Raw genomic sequence first — 15,267 nt, forward strand, 5'->3', positions numbered from 1 at the left:
AGAACACGAGAAAAGGTTTCTGATGGAGAGAGGGGCTCTTGGAGACATGTTTCTGGTCGTCACTAAGCAGTTCACGTCCCATGGTGAATATTTGCTGGTTAATCAGACGGTGTATCAGCAGGTGCATGACCTTCCTGCTTTTAGATTTCCGTAGACGGGTTTGGAGGATGTACAAGGCGAGCTTTGTCACCTAACAGAATTTTTTCATCTTCTGGAGAAGGGTCCTCACAGGCACATCCTGATGAAAAGTGGCACAAAGCATCACTGTGGCAATGACATTGGTCATCTCTCGTGGGTTTTGTTATGATGCTCACTGTCATTTGGTCCAAGGAGAAAACTCAGAGCTCTGTTCGGTGAGTTTGTAGTAAGAATGCAGATGGCTCAGGACGTACCAGCGGCTTGTGAGTTCACGCCTCTGCCACCAAATGCGCCTGCTAGCCCTCCCTGGTCTGCAACCAGAGACAAATTGCTCTGCGTGCTTTGCAGCCTGACCCCCTCAACGAGGGAAAGTGCCCTGTTCCCTGAACTCTGGCCAGTGGAGAAAATCCCTGTTGCGTGAGGCTCTTTCCCCCATGCTGCCTGCTGGCCAGTCCTCGCTGGGATGCTGATTCCTGATCCAAGCAGCGATGGGAGGATGTGCAGAGAAGCGATGTCTGACGTTTTTAGAAATCTGTCTTGACAGCTTTTCCTTTGTGCCCTCCTGGGTCCCCCAGGGAGCTCCCAGTGCTTGTGTGGGCACAAGGGATGGTGTGTGGGGTGCCTGTAGAGAGCTGTGCCATGGGAGGGCTCCCCTCCGACCCTCCCAGACAAGTTACCTGAAAACCAGAGCCCTGCACCCTGAGCTTACTCGTTGCTCCTTCTGCCTCCTCCAGCCACTCCAGTCCATCCGGCTCGCTGCCTCACCAAAATGGTCATCGCTTAAGAAGATCAGTACATCTTGTATTTCCAAAACCAGAGGATGATTTCCGACCCTTTTTGGGTGAGTTGGGCAAATAGCGTATTGGAGCTGGTCTCCTGCCTCGCCTCCCAGGCCAGACTCAGGCTTCCAGCTACCACACGAGAACCAGAGCAAGACTCAGTTGTTGTTGGTAAAGCCACACACTCTCCTAGCTCAAGATAAATTCAAATTATTGCACATTCATTAGGGTAGCTACTAGTTGAACAAACCAGCAAACAAACAAAACGACAGGTGTTGGTGAGAAAATCAAAATGGGGCAAATGGGGAGAATCAGGGACTCCCGCCCCCAGACAGTGAAACACCAGGAAACACCAGTGAAACACCAAACGCAAGCCAGAAGAGAATGTGACTCTTTTAAAGTAAAATGATACAAGATTAAATAAATTAAAAAGTACGCTATAACTCGAAACCAGAAAACGCGGAAGCAAGGTGATAGAATTCAGGAAAGAATTATGAACATGGAATTCAGGAAAGAATATAAACATGGCATCAGAAATGGTCCATGTAGTTACGCAGGGATGCACCTGAGTGCCTTTGTAGATGGGACGTGGAAAAAGACTTTTTTGAAAATTAAAAAGAGGTGAAAAAAATTTTAAAAAATTTAAGAAATTGATTTTAGAGAAACTGACAAGCTTAGAAAACAGATGAGACAGATGTAATAAACACAAAATTTAAGTCCTCAGAGAAGAAAATCTAAGCAAGGGAAGACAATAAACACCAGATGATAATTATGTAAAAATTTCTCCGAGATTAAAAAAAAATAATTGGATCTCTATATTAAAAGGGTACCTCCTGTATTTGAGACCTTTGGCCCAGAACAACTAACCATCAGAAACATCCTATTAAGAGTACTGGGTTTTTAGAAAAAGGATCAAACCTTTTGGAAACACAACCAAATATATGAAGTCATGTATGAAAAGAAAAATATCCAATTGTCATCTAACATGTAAATGCCAGCATTTCTTATTTAAGAACAGAAAATGTAACCCAAGGATTTTATACCCAGCCCTACTGATTACAGAACCTGTAAGGACTCAACCAGGATGACTCCCGTGCGTCTTTCTAGAGAATCTGGAAGGATCCAGCCCCTGACAACCAACACAAGTGGAGAGACGTCAACAGAACTGACGTGAGCTATGAATATGTGTCCATTTGTTGATAAGACTGGCTGGGTGATAGGAGGAAAAGTAAGTAAATGCCATCATTCGTGCTCTCTTTGGGGGAGGTGGCATTGATTTTGTTATTCTGAAACTCCTATGTGAATGATGTGGGGTAAGGCAAATGTGGCACCTGTTTTAACCAGGATCCTATCATATGGATATCCTTGGGAACCAGGTCACTGCGGCGGGAGCCAAGTGACATATATGAAGTGGGCAACGTGGCGTTAAGAACCCCTATAGTCCTGAATTAGAGCTGGAAAGACCAGTATGAACCCCTGAGATATGTTTCTTTACAGATCAACACATGGAAACCTGTATTTTCCAACTCTGTCCACTGAAAGGACTAGAATGAATGAGAACTAACAAGAAGGGTCACCCCCGGCACAGACTGTGGTTTTGAAATGCTTTTTCCAAGGAAAACAAAGGAATAAAACAGGATTTCTTTTTCTGGAGAAATGACAGATGGCTTCCAGGTCTGGGGCAGGGAGAGTGCAGATGAGCCTGGAATGTTTTATTGTGCCGGACAGTGGTGAGTTACCAAAGCCTTCTAGAGTCCAGTTAAAAAATCTCAGAAGTTGGGGCGCCTGGGTGGCTCAGTGGGTTAAGCCTCTGTCTTCGGCTCAGGTCATGATTTCAGGGATCGAGCCCCGTATGGGGCTCTTTGCTCAGCGGGGAGCCTGCTTCCCCCTTTCTCTCTGCCTGCCTCTCTGCCTACTTGTGATCTCTCTGTCAAATAAATAAATAAAATCTTTAAAAAAAAAAAAGTCTCAGAAGTCAACTTGAAAAGGCCACCACTAACCAGAGGTGAGAGGACACTGACATCACTAGGGATATAACTATAGTGAATTAAGATATGCCGTATGCCAAGCATGTTTAAATGCTTGAGTTCTTAATGATACTACAGAGGTAAAATTGGTTGCTGCTGGATGTTGGAATGACTCGTAATTTGCAAAATTGGAGGTAAGACAAAATTATTCCGTGTCAACTGTCCTAAGGATGGGCACCACTGGGTAGCCAAACAATAGATGAGGGAAAGCTGCCTTTTCATGACATTATTCCAGCTAAGAAAGAAAGAAAAATGATAGAATTATAGTGTCATCATTGTGCTACTTCTGGTGAGTTCACGGTTCTCGGCATTGAGGGTCATGTCTGCAAACATCACGGATAAGGCAGGAAACACCCTGTGTTTCTGATGGGTCATCACCCAGTGAGGCAGTCTCCTTGGGGAGAAAAAAAAAAAAGAATTGCACATGATTCTGATCCAATCTATGTCTCCAACTGTGAGTTTACAGGAAAGAGAAAGAACAGAGCACTATGGAAGACAGGATTGCCTTCAGGAAAACCCAAACCGGGGGAACACACCATGTCCAATAACTTGGTTTCTTCACCAAATAAATTACATAGGAAAGAAAAAAGGAATAAAGGAGGAATCTATATGTTAAAAAAGACTAAGAGGCATATTAAAATGGACAAAACCCGACGGCAGGGTTAAGAAGTCACACTTGAGAGATAAAACTGCGGGATGAGGCCAGGAAGTGACTCCCCCCGACCAGGGCGGGGATTGTTTCTGGAGCCGCAGCGAGGGTCGGCCCACAGGGGCCCGTGCTCTGGGAGGGGCGGACGGGGTTCTATCATGTGACCTGGGAGGGGCAGACGGGGTTCTATCATGTGACCTGCTTGGTAGCTAGAAGGGTTGCATTCACGGGGCGCCTGGGTGGCTCAGTGGGTTAAAGCCTCTGCCTTCGGCTCGGGTCATGATCTCAGGGTCCTGGGATCGAGCCCCACATCGGGCTCTCCGCTCAGCGGGGAGCCTGCTTCCCCCTCTCTCTCTGCCTGCCTCTCTGCCTACTTGTGATCTCTCTCTATCAAATAAATGAATAAAAATCTTAAAAAAAAAAAAAAAGAAGGGTTGCATTCACGACATTTTGTTAGGCTCTGCTCTTTACATAAAGAACATGTCTTATGTATCTCTTAATCTCACAAAACAAACTGAGGGTTGCCAGGGGAAAGGGAGTAGGGAGAGGGTGGTGGGGTTATGAACACTGGGGAGGGTATGTGCTATGGTGAGTGAAAACCTGGAAGTGTGTAAACCTGGCGATTCACAGACCTGTACCCCTGGGGCTAATAATACATCATTATATGTTAATTCAAAAAAATCTACAAAGTGGTTAAAAAAACATGTCTTATGTAATTTTCTGTATCTGTTCCATACAGCACATTAGATAGGTACAATAAAAGTTAAAAGCTTCCATTATGAAGAAAGAAAATCCACATTACATGCAAACGCCTTTAAACGTACCCCACAAACTTTAATACTGCAATTTAAAAAAAAAAAAGTCCTGTGATTCTCTATTGTGTATCATTTGACAGTGCCCTTGGAAGGTGTTTTAAAATAGACAATTTTGTAAGGGAAGACGAGGAAAAAAAGGAAATTTGAGTTATGTGGAACGAATAAAGCTGTATGTTTTGAAGCGGCGAAAGGTTGGGAGTGTGTGTGTATGTGCACGTACACGTGAGCTCCCGGGTGAAAACCCCAGTGGGAGAGAACAGTTAAGTGCCGTGACGTGTGTGTTTCTACTCTCAAGGCAATTTATTTATTGAAGGTGGTTTGTCTTGATCAGAAGTATTATCACATGAGCATGTCTGATGAGCCTGGTTTCCTGATGTACAGAGCAGGAACTGTTAGCGTCAAGAACAAATGTAAAATTTAAGCGGCTTCATTTACCCAAGGAAGAACTTCTATTTAAATCGATGTATAAACAGCTTTGGGAATAGCAGTGTATGTAGACACACGCTCTGAGAATGTGCATGAATAAGAATGAACAAGTGCTGTGCGCCCTCATCGGGACGTTTCCGGCCCGAGCTGCCGGACCTTCAGCAGGGAACCTCCCTCTACCAAAAAAATGGGAACGTCCAAAAGCGGCGAGCGTGAAAGTTCAGTTTGGATGTGAATGAGAGGACACGTTTGCAAATGCTTGGGGGACAGTCTCTGAGAGGGCTCCCCAGGGATTCTGGTGTCTGTTCCTAGAACAAAAGATGAGCTGGAAGGAAAATGAATTACTCCCTGGGGGACAGGTTAAGGGTTATCAGAATTGTCCAGGCAAGAGAATGATCCAGATCCTGGGGTGAAAGAGGTAAGATGTGGCGTCCAGTTGGAGAAGGTTGGGAAGCTATTGGTACTGGGGGTAAGTCCAGAGGAGCTGGGCTTGGGCCACGGGATAGTGAATTTAATCACAGACTTGTCAGCCCTGGAGTCTACAGTCATTCACAAAGACCATTCAGGGAAGTCATGAAGCGCTTGGGAAATGAGCCATCAGCTCAGGGAAAGGTTCAGGGTAGAATGATAGAGTTGGCATTCGGTGTGTAGCAGAAACTAGGGGTGTCAGTGTGACCCTTGGTAATGCCCTGCGGAGGAGTTTGGGGTGCTCAGCGATGGAACTCAGAGCAACAGAGTCCCCATATGGTAGAAATGGAAAAGGGTACGCAGACGGGCAGCAGGGGCATTTGGAAATCAAAGAAAGGACGCATTTCAAGAGGTAGATGGTCAGCAGTGTCAGAAGCTCCTCGGTGACCTTAAGTATGGCGCCTGGTCATCGGAAGGCTTCAAACAAGGGTTTTGTTAGAGAACCCTGGGGACAAAGACCAGGCTCATCCTGGAGGCGAGTGAGCTGGAGGAGAGGTCCTTGGGCTGCCCCGGCGGGAGGGAAGCAGCTCGGAGGAGACCAGTGTGGAGGGAGTGGTGTCGAGCTCAGGGGCAGGCGGAGGCGTGTTCGGTCCCCAAAAGGAAGCACGTGCTCCATGAACGGGGAGGAGGAAGGGCGTAACTAGGAAGGACGCCAGGGGAGGGGACAATACAGAGAAGGAAGAATTGTGTTTTTCCCCGAAGAAGAGATGTGTACCGTCGTGAACGTGTTTATACCCAGGGGACGGGAGGTCAGGGGGGCACTGCAGTGGGTGATCTGTAGTTTCCTGTGGAGGAGAGAGCAGAAACAGTGGATCTCATGGGTGGGGAATGTGTACAGATGGGGAACAGCCACCCGGAAACACAAGGAGACCCATTGCCTTACGAATCCGTCTGTAGAATGAGCTATGTAGGTTGGCGGTGGACAGCCTGGCTGCTTGGGTTTGTTTTCACCCCCAGCTTTGGGGAACAGACTTTTACAAACTCTTTGCAGAAAACAGGATTAAAGATGACCCGTGAGTGCTGGGGGTACAGCAAGAGCCCCGGGGGCGTCGGGCGCTTTGCAGATGGAACTGACTCCATGCGTGAAAACGTGCCAGCACTGAGCTCAGGACAAAGAAAAAGCATTTGTTGACAGAACTGGTCATTAGATACTTTAGTTTGGAAAATATTTTGAAGTAGGGATTTCCTTTGGGGGCCCCCTACGAGGTCGTGGAGGCAGATCCGAGATCTGGTTCCCCGTGTTCCAGAACGAGGTGGAAATGCTTTCATCATTAAGTGGCTTGTATTGGGTTAACAGAGGATGCACAGTGGTCTCTCTCCACTTCTCTCTGGAAGCGGCGTTTGGCGGGGCACCTCGGTGGTTCAGCCGGTTGCACCTCAGACTCACGATTTCGGTTCAGCTCGTGATCTCGGGGTCGTGAGATCGATCCCCGCGTAGGTTCTGCACTCAGCGTCGCGTCTGCTTAAGCGTCTCTCTCCCTCTCCCTCTGTCCCTACCCCCGGCTCACGCTCTCTCTCTAAAATAAATAAAATCTTTTTTTAAGAAGAAAGCAAAGGCACCTTGCCCAACATTGTTGCACCTGAGACACGACGTTTCATCCACCGGGTCACTTTGTTCCTAAGGTGCCAAAATGAGAGGGACACGTGCCTTCTCTACATTGAGAAACTCTTTTCACTTGTCGTTCTGGGATCGCTGGTCCCCTTCGGTTCCGTCCTGCACGACGCCCTCTTCCTCTTAACACCGCAGCCCCCGCGGGAGGAGGGCGGTAAGGCGTTCGAGCTGAGTGCAACTGAGTGGAAACACGCCGTTCAGACAGGTAACCGCCACCTGTTAAGGTTTCTCACTAACCATGGTCTTAAATTTTGCTGAACTTAGAGGTGAAGAAAACGACATCACATTGTTCTGAACTTCTTGTATTTTAAAAACCGTGTCCCGCTTTACCTGCATGGTTTCGGAAGGATCCACGTCACACTCTGTGTAGAAACGCTGGTGAGATGCAATCTGGCATAAATGCACCCTCGGTGTGTTGCTAGACACAGAGTGCAGAAGAAGAAAGTGGTTAGTGGTTTTCAACTACAAAGGTTGACCGCCTGTGTGCCGTACGCTGTGCCTTTCCCATCACCGAGGTTGCGCGGCCCACCCCCAAAAGCCAGTCCACACCTCCACTCGTGCCCTGGGTGCTGGTTCCTCCCTCCTTCCCGTGCTCCCCAGTTCTTCCCACCAGCCTGCAGGTGGGCTCAGATCCAATCCTAAACGTATAAACCTCCCTAGGACTCTTCTTCCCCCTTCCAGCCACTGTCCTGTCTCTCTGTTCCCCTTCTGGCAAATCCTCTGGGAATTCCTACCCTCACTGGTTGTCTCTGGCTCCCTGCTTTTGTCCACTGTCGAACCCTGACTCTCCGTGCCCATTGGACGTTTGTGTGGGGAGTCAAGGAGCCAGCTGGGGTTTAAGTGAGAGGCTGATGATAGAACTTGGGAGTCATGATGATCGAATCCAGGGTTCAAGCCTCGGGACCAGAGGACCGTCCAGCAGGCAGTGGGAGTGAGAGGCAAAGCCAGGCCTGGGCTCTGGGCATTGCAGCATTTGCTGGTCCAGGGGGAGGGTGGCCGCCAGGCGCACTGGAGTGCCCCAAGGGGTGGGGGAGAGCAGAGTGTGGTCTCCTGGAAGACGAGGGAGTAGTGAGCTCTGGCCTGCGTCCCGCTGACCGATCCAGGAGAGGGAAGGCCGGGCATCGGTGGTTAGCGGAGCACGTGGAGGTCTTCAGGGGTTAGAAAGCAGCAGCCTCGGGGGGCAGTGGTGAGGGTAATGGGCTGCACAGAGCCCAGTGGACCCCATTTCAGACCTTGGGCCTCTAGAATTGGGAGAGGCTCCTTTTAACTACCACTAAGCTTGTGACAATTTGTCCTAGCAGCCGCGGGAAACTGATCCAGCCACGAATGACTTTAGAGTGCCGTGAATGGAGAGCACGGCTAAGCGGACTCCGCAGCAGGGAAAAGCATCGTATAAGGCTACACACAGCTGTTGCTGTCAGTGTGGACATGCAGATATGAGCATAAAAATACCTTCTTCCCAGCTGCAGAGGACCCAGCCCTATTCTAACTGATCCCCATAGACCGGATGTCTGGCTTTGGAAGACAGAGACACACAGGTATGGCGCATCTCTGTATCTGTCCACCTCCTCACACGCCAGAGTCCGACACCTGCTCCGCCACACGCCCGGCTTATTCCTGCTGCTCTCACGGTCTCGGTCCTTCCTGACGACCTCAGCGGTCTGCGGCCCACATGGCCATCACAGTGGCCCCATAACAACCAGTCACTGCCGGTCACTTCTCTCCTCTGGCACGTCTTGTGACTGCCCGCCTCTCTCAGGGAATAGCCGACAGCCTGAGCGCGTCCCCAGCCCCCGTGGTCTTGCTCCTCCTACTTCCCAGGTCTCTTCGGCCACTTTCCTCTCGGCTTCTTCTGCTCTGGCGCCATAGTTCGGTAACAGGCCATGTTTGCCCTACCACAGGGCCTTTGCACTTACTGTCTCCTAAGGTTGCAATGCTCTTCCCTCTGATCTCCTTGTGGCCTGTTCCCTTTCTTCCTTAAACTCTCTGCCTACCTGCCAGCATCCCACTGAAGCCCCTTCTGAGAAACTGTCTGGAATTATAGCCTTTAACCCCAGCGCTGGCTGTCTTCCTTCACTGCTTTGTGCTCCCCCCAGCCCATACCGCCACCTAACACACTCCCTGGATAATAACCCTTGATCTTGTGTTATACCCGTGTCCGCACGCTAGCTTACAAAGGTGGCCATTTCTGCTGCGTCTTGTTCACTGCTCTGTCCTCAGTGTCTGGAACCGTGCCTGGCACGCAGGGGATGCTCAGTAAATATTTACTGAATAAGTGAATGAGCGAAATTATAATTTATAAGTTGGGTTTATAAACAGAAGGGTTCCTCTTTTGCGGGAAGAAGAGAAGAAAAGAATGATGCGTTCAGGGGACCTTTGTGAGCTTAGCCCCACAGTGTGCTGAAAAACCAAGTAAAGAAATGTCCTATTCCTATGCGTGCCATCATCTTTGAAAGTATCCCCGAGAATAGTGTTATTTGGGGAAGCTGGAAGACTCAGACACTTTGATCATGGTCCATTCATCGATTTCTCACGAAGAACTTTAGGTGGGATTTTGACTGTGTTTGATGTACTTGATTAGAAAGCAAAACCTCTCCCCCACCCCTAACTAAATTTCTGTTTTAAAAGCCCAGATCTCTACGCAGATCCTCACAGAGGTGTATCCTGCAGACTTCAATGGGTTCATCCAAGGAGCAGGTTTTGTTCCTTTGGAAGGAAACAGCATTGCGGGATTTGGAGAGCACGGAAGTTCAACTCCATGGGGTTGGGCACATACGAACACACACACCCACTCCTTTACATTTCAAAGGGGGACACACCTCACGCTGTCTTCAGCTCTGACTTCACCAGTTGGTTAAATTAACTTTACAAGCAGCCCTTTCCAATCTTGAGGGTCTGAGATGTTTTCTTCCGTCTTAATTTGGATCTGCGCTTCCCAGGGGAGTAGCGTGACCCGTCTGGACAGATGACGTGCTTTCACGAGGCAGAGCTGGCCGATGGGGTCACGCAGCCGATCTCCGGCTCTGTCTTCCTTCCCTTGTGCTCCTGACCCTTCCCGGGTGAAGTCGCCTGGTCATCCGCACAGGTTCCTGGGATCACACACGTAGTAGGCTCCCTCAGAAGCACGCATTAGATACTGAAAGGTGATCCCAGTAACGGCTCCAAACTCCAGCTATGGGGGCGGGGAAACAAATATAGAGAATTCTTTTCATTATCAATAATATGGACATCAGCAGCATTATTCGTCGGGTGCTTTTCCCTCTGTCTCCTGTTGCGCCCTCCTGACGACGCTAGAAAGAAGGAAGAGGTTTTTCCTGCTCTACAGATAAGGTATCTGAGACTGGGAAGGAAGAGGTTTTTCCTGCTCTACAGATAAGGTATCTGAGACTGGGAAGAAGGAACGAACTTAGCCAAAGTCCCTCCCATGGCCGAGCGGTGGACAGACGCTGCCTCTGAGCTCGTGGTTGTAACCATTGCCCCACAGATGCACCGTCACCAGCGGCCGCACCTGCGAGGGTGGTTTTACACTTGAGACTCAGGTCAGTCCTCAGAAGGCACCATGTGACGGGGACTTATTATTATACCCATCTCCCGGCGCTGGTGTAAAAATCACCACAAACTGGTGTGTGTGTGTGGGTGGGGGAGGCTTAAAACAGCAGAAATCTGTTTTCTACAGTTCCGGAGCCCAGACGTCCAAAATCAAGGTGACGGCAGAGTCCTGCTCTCTCTGGGGTTGGAGAGAAGAATCTGTTCCAGGACGCTATCCCAGCTTCTGGTGGCTTCTGGCCGTCCCTGAGGTTCCTTGGTTTGTAGAGCGACCATTCCCGTCTGTCTCTGTCCTCACACGGCATTCTGTTCTGGACACCAGCCCCCGGGTCAGGCCTGCCTCAATCTACCATGACCTCATCTCGTTACATGCGCCAGGAGCCTCCTTCCAAATAAAGCTTCAGGTAGGGATGAACTTGGGTGGGAACCGTACCCTCATCCTCATAGTCTACGGAAGGGGGGGGGTTGGAAAAAGCTGAATGTTCATGAGGCCACGTTGCCTTGTTGACACAGAATTAAAATCAAGAGATGACACCCCACGGTCTCTTCTAGACAGCGGCACCCCGAGGGGCCAGCGGTCTACAGCGCACGCCAGGGAGAGATGATTCTATTTGGAAGATAGGATAGCGATACTTCCGCAGCAGTAAATGGGAGAAGCCTCCGTGCTGGGCCCCGAGACTCTCCTCCCACAGTTAAACCCTCTCCTCTTGTGCTGATGCTTCTCTGTGACGATCTCACGCTAAGTACCCCGTCCAGTAATGCACGCCCACTCAGTCACCGGGAAGGGGTTCCCACACTCAGCGGCCCTCGGCAGACCTCATCTCACCAGAACATCTGTCGTGCGATCCAAGCCCTCATTCCATAGACCGATTCCATAGGAGTGACTCACAGTGTAGCTCCTGTCTTTAGGGAAGAAACAGACAGGATCCCTCTGCACGGCACAAATGCTGGCTTCAAGGTGCTGGGAGAGATGTTGGCCGGAGCCCCTCAGCGTTCCCAGTGGTACTCAGTCCTTTCTGGAATGTCCTTCCACGGCCGGGCACAGATTTGCATTTTCTGCTTGTGTGAACGACTCTACTGCCCATTTCAAGACGGTATCACAAAATCTTCTTTCTTACTGCATAGAATCTCCCCAAATTGAGTTTTCTTGTGAAGAGTCCGTGATTGTTGGACAATACTGATAAATACGATATCATAATAATAATATGATAGAATACATGATAATAATAGCTAACCTTGATAGAATACTTTCTGTTTATCACACATCGTTCTAAGAGTTGGATGCATATTACTTAATTTAATGTTTAAACCATCCCCATGAGTTGATTACTGCTATTAATTCCCAGCCTACAGATCAGATAAAGTTCAGAGAGTTTACGTGACATGCCCAAGGTCACCCAGCTAACAAGTGTTAGAGCCAGAGACATGGGATTTTGCTTTAATGCATGATTATATTTAAAAGAAATGGGCAAAATCACCATTGGGCAAATAGCACAGTAGTAATCCTTTCACACAAGGAATCTCCCACGGAGGCTAAAATCCATGGTGAAAGTTTGATGAGAAACAGGGTACTTGCGTCATCTCAAAGCATCTCCTCAGAAAATACTATGACTTAGAAAGGGGAAGATCGTAGCTTTACAGTAGAGAGATCTGGTCGACCCCAACTGGGCATTCTCAATCAGCGTCTGCCACCGGCCTCGGAGGTCACAAAGCTTCCTGAAGCACCGCCCTCGACTTGAATAATTGAGAGCTGCGATCAATCATCTCTGCCTTTCTTCTGGTGCAGAGAATGTTTGAGGTCAGGCCAACTTTAATTACTTGTTGAAAAGATTAAAAGGTAGTAGGTGTGAAGGGTAGGAGCTCTGTAGAGGGAGGTTGCGTAAGGAGCCTGTCGTGATCTCACACCCACGGATACAAGTTGGAACCTGGAGAGAAAATCCAGCAAAGTCATGTTGATGCCAAGCCTTTTCCTCTGAAGAGTTGAGCAAACAGCTTCTCTATCGAGCCAAGAACCCTCCATCCAAGGACTCACACGTTCATAAAGGAATCCGCATCTTCCCCACTCACACGATGCAAAGATTAATAACGGGGACTTCTTTTTTGTTTATCTCTGTCTTGCAAACACTTGGCATTTGGTACGGTGCAGACTTAACGAATTCTCTTGAATGAGCTTCTTTGTGGAGTCATCGGAGCGACCTTATTTCGAATCTCAGTGGTTATCAGGCGTCATTTAGGATAAGAAAACGATGCAGGAAAATTAAGTCCTGTCAGTAGCTTTTTATTTTAAAAAATGCACAGAAAGAGGCTTTCGTATACTGTGTAGTCAAAACAGAGCAATGGGTTTTTCAACTGCATTCTGTGAAACCAGAAGATGCTTTTAGAGAATAGTAAATCACCTCGCTCAGGGTAGTTCCCGTTTTAAGCTCTCAGGAAAGCCCAGGTTCCGACCCAGTGTGTGTTTTGTACTTTCTAGCTGCAAGTCTCTTTTTCTCTTTGTACCCTTGTGTACTCTGCGGGGGTCATTTGTGGGTATTTATGGAGCACTCATTTATGAATGTGATGAGTATTTACGGAACGCCCAGTCTGCCCCAGGCATGCATTGGACACGGTGGGAAACACTGATGAACAAGGCAAACCTGCTTTCAGGAAGCTTCAAGTCACGACGCGGAAACAGACAGGGGGCAGGGATTTAGAAATGTGGGCATCGGGCCGGGCGGTACGTGCTGGGTTGCGAAAGGGAGAGAACCTGCCACTCTTTCCGAGGGACCCAGACATTCCTTAGGGGTAAAGAAACCAGTAATTATCACAAAGAGGGTAAGTAGGGGAGGAGGAGGAAGGGGAGGAGGGCAAGGGAGGAGGAGAAGCTGCCGCCTCTCCTCAGAGTAGAAAGAACACGAGCTTTGGTATCAGGCAAACCTGGTTTCCAGTTCCGATTTTTCTCCCAACCAAGAGGGTTATCTTTTGACAAATTATTTCATGTCTCTGGGACCCTAATTTCCTCATCTTTCAAATCAAGAGTATGGACAAGAAATAAGCAGATGGATTAATTATTTAAATCTTGAGAAACTAGGAAACATGCATTCAAAAAGTTTGCGTGTTAACACCTGCTTCCCCTTCTTGAGCCCGATTTCCAGAAACTCTAGAAAAGTAGAATTATATATAAGAATGGTGCCAAAAAGAAGGGAAATTTCTAGAAATACCTGAAAATGAGAACCCAGAGTGGGCGGGTCGTGTGGGTGACGGCTCAGCATCCAGCAGGCCACGGGGAGACGTGGCTGTGGAGGGCGGCAGCCGTCAGAGGACAACCCCAAGGACACAGTGGGTGGGGAGGGCAGCAGCGGGAGGCACAGAAATGGATGTGTGGGGCTCCTTTCTGTTTGGTGGGTGAAGCTATTGATTAATATTGGATATTAATCAAAATATAAAACTGAATATCGTGATTAAAACTTCAAATGACCTCTGAAATGATAACCAGCTTGTGTTACACCTGTTGGGACAGTTGCTAAAAATCTGGCCGATGGAATACATAAACCTCACTTCCCTTAATTTGCAAAGGAAGACAGCACAGAAAAGAAACAACGAAGAGAGAAACAAGCCATGTGTGTCATGGAATCATGAGGTGCCAAGTACTAGTCAGTCAATTCTTGTTAAAAAAAAAAAATTAAAAAAGTAAAAATTATTAACTTGGGGAAATACAGAAACTCAGCAGGATAAAAAGTTTGAAAAGGAAAGCAACGTTCGAGAAAGGACACAGTGTTAGTGTTTGACAAATAAATTCAAAGCCAAAGGCTAGAGAAGAGTATGTCTAAGGGATGATTATCAGGAAAAAAAATGACAACCGCAGAGTGTCACGCCGCTGAAGTCATGGCCGGTCTTGCACACGAACAGAAAATATGGATTTCTTCGGTGCCGGCTTAGTTCGCGGTTGTGAACAATCCTGAACTGGGAATGCTTAGACGCTCAGGCCTCTGCTCCCTCCCCATTGCCAGGGACATCCTGGGGAATGGTTAACAAAACAGCAGAAATAAAAACGTAGAAAACAGACGTGATCGGAAGGTTTGCTGATAAATGCTCCCACCACAGTCGGTACCACATGACCTCACCACGCGGTCGGGAGGAGCGGCGCTAAGCCCTCCACGGGTACCGCTTCTTCTGTGCAGATATACCAGATGTGATTAGCTTCCAGACCCTGGATCCTAGGAAAATGTAGTGAAATAATGAGAAAGTGACAAAATGTGGATTTACTGCTCCAGTAGGAGCCAATGGCAATACCACTGCTGAGTGCCAAGGAGTACCGGGGACACAAGGGGGTTGGAGGAAAGCCAGGTAGTGAACCCGCCTGTGGCCCAACATAAAACCACATGAGGTCTCTTCCCTTGCCGGCCACAAAGGCCAAACCTGGGGTTCGAGCACAGAGGAGGATACAGCGGTTCTCAGTGGCCCACCTCCCTTGACGAGCCAGGTTCTCCTGGTCTAAGAGAAGTGAGCTCAGCTCTCCAGAACCTCAGCTAATTCAGCTAATAGGAATGCAAACATTGATCTAAACTGAGGCCCGGAGAACGGTCTCTTACATCTTCCTCCCCCCGGGCGATGAATGAGAAAAGATTACTTGTGGATTATAATTGCTTAAAATAGGTTATGATGTAAAAATCTAATCCTCTCTCCTCTTCAACAGTAAAGTTCTACAGACAGAGAAATTATGCTTAATGCCAGTGTCTTGAAGGTAAAAAGAAAATTCCGTTCTCCCTTTGGGGGAAAAGAAAGGACATCTTTTTAGAGCTGTCAGAATTCACAAGCCGTAATAAAT

Source organism: Mustela erminea, chromosome 13 (assembly GCF_009829155.1).
Source record: "Mustela erminea isolate mMusErm1 chromosome 13, mMusErm1.Pri, whole genome shotgun sequence".
NCBI lineage: Eukaryota > Metazoa > Chordata > Mammalia > Carnivora > Mustelidae > Mustela > Mustela erminea.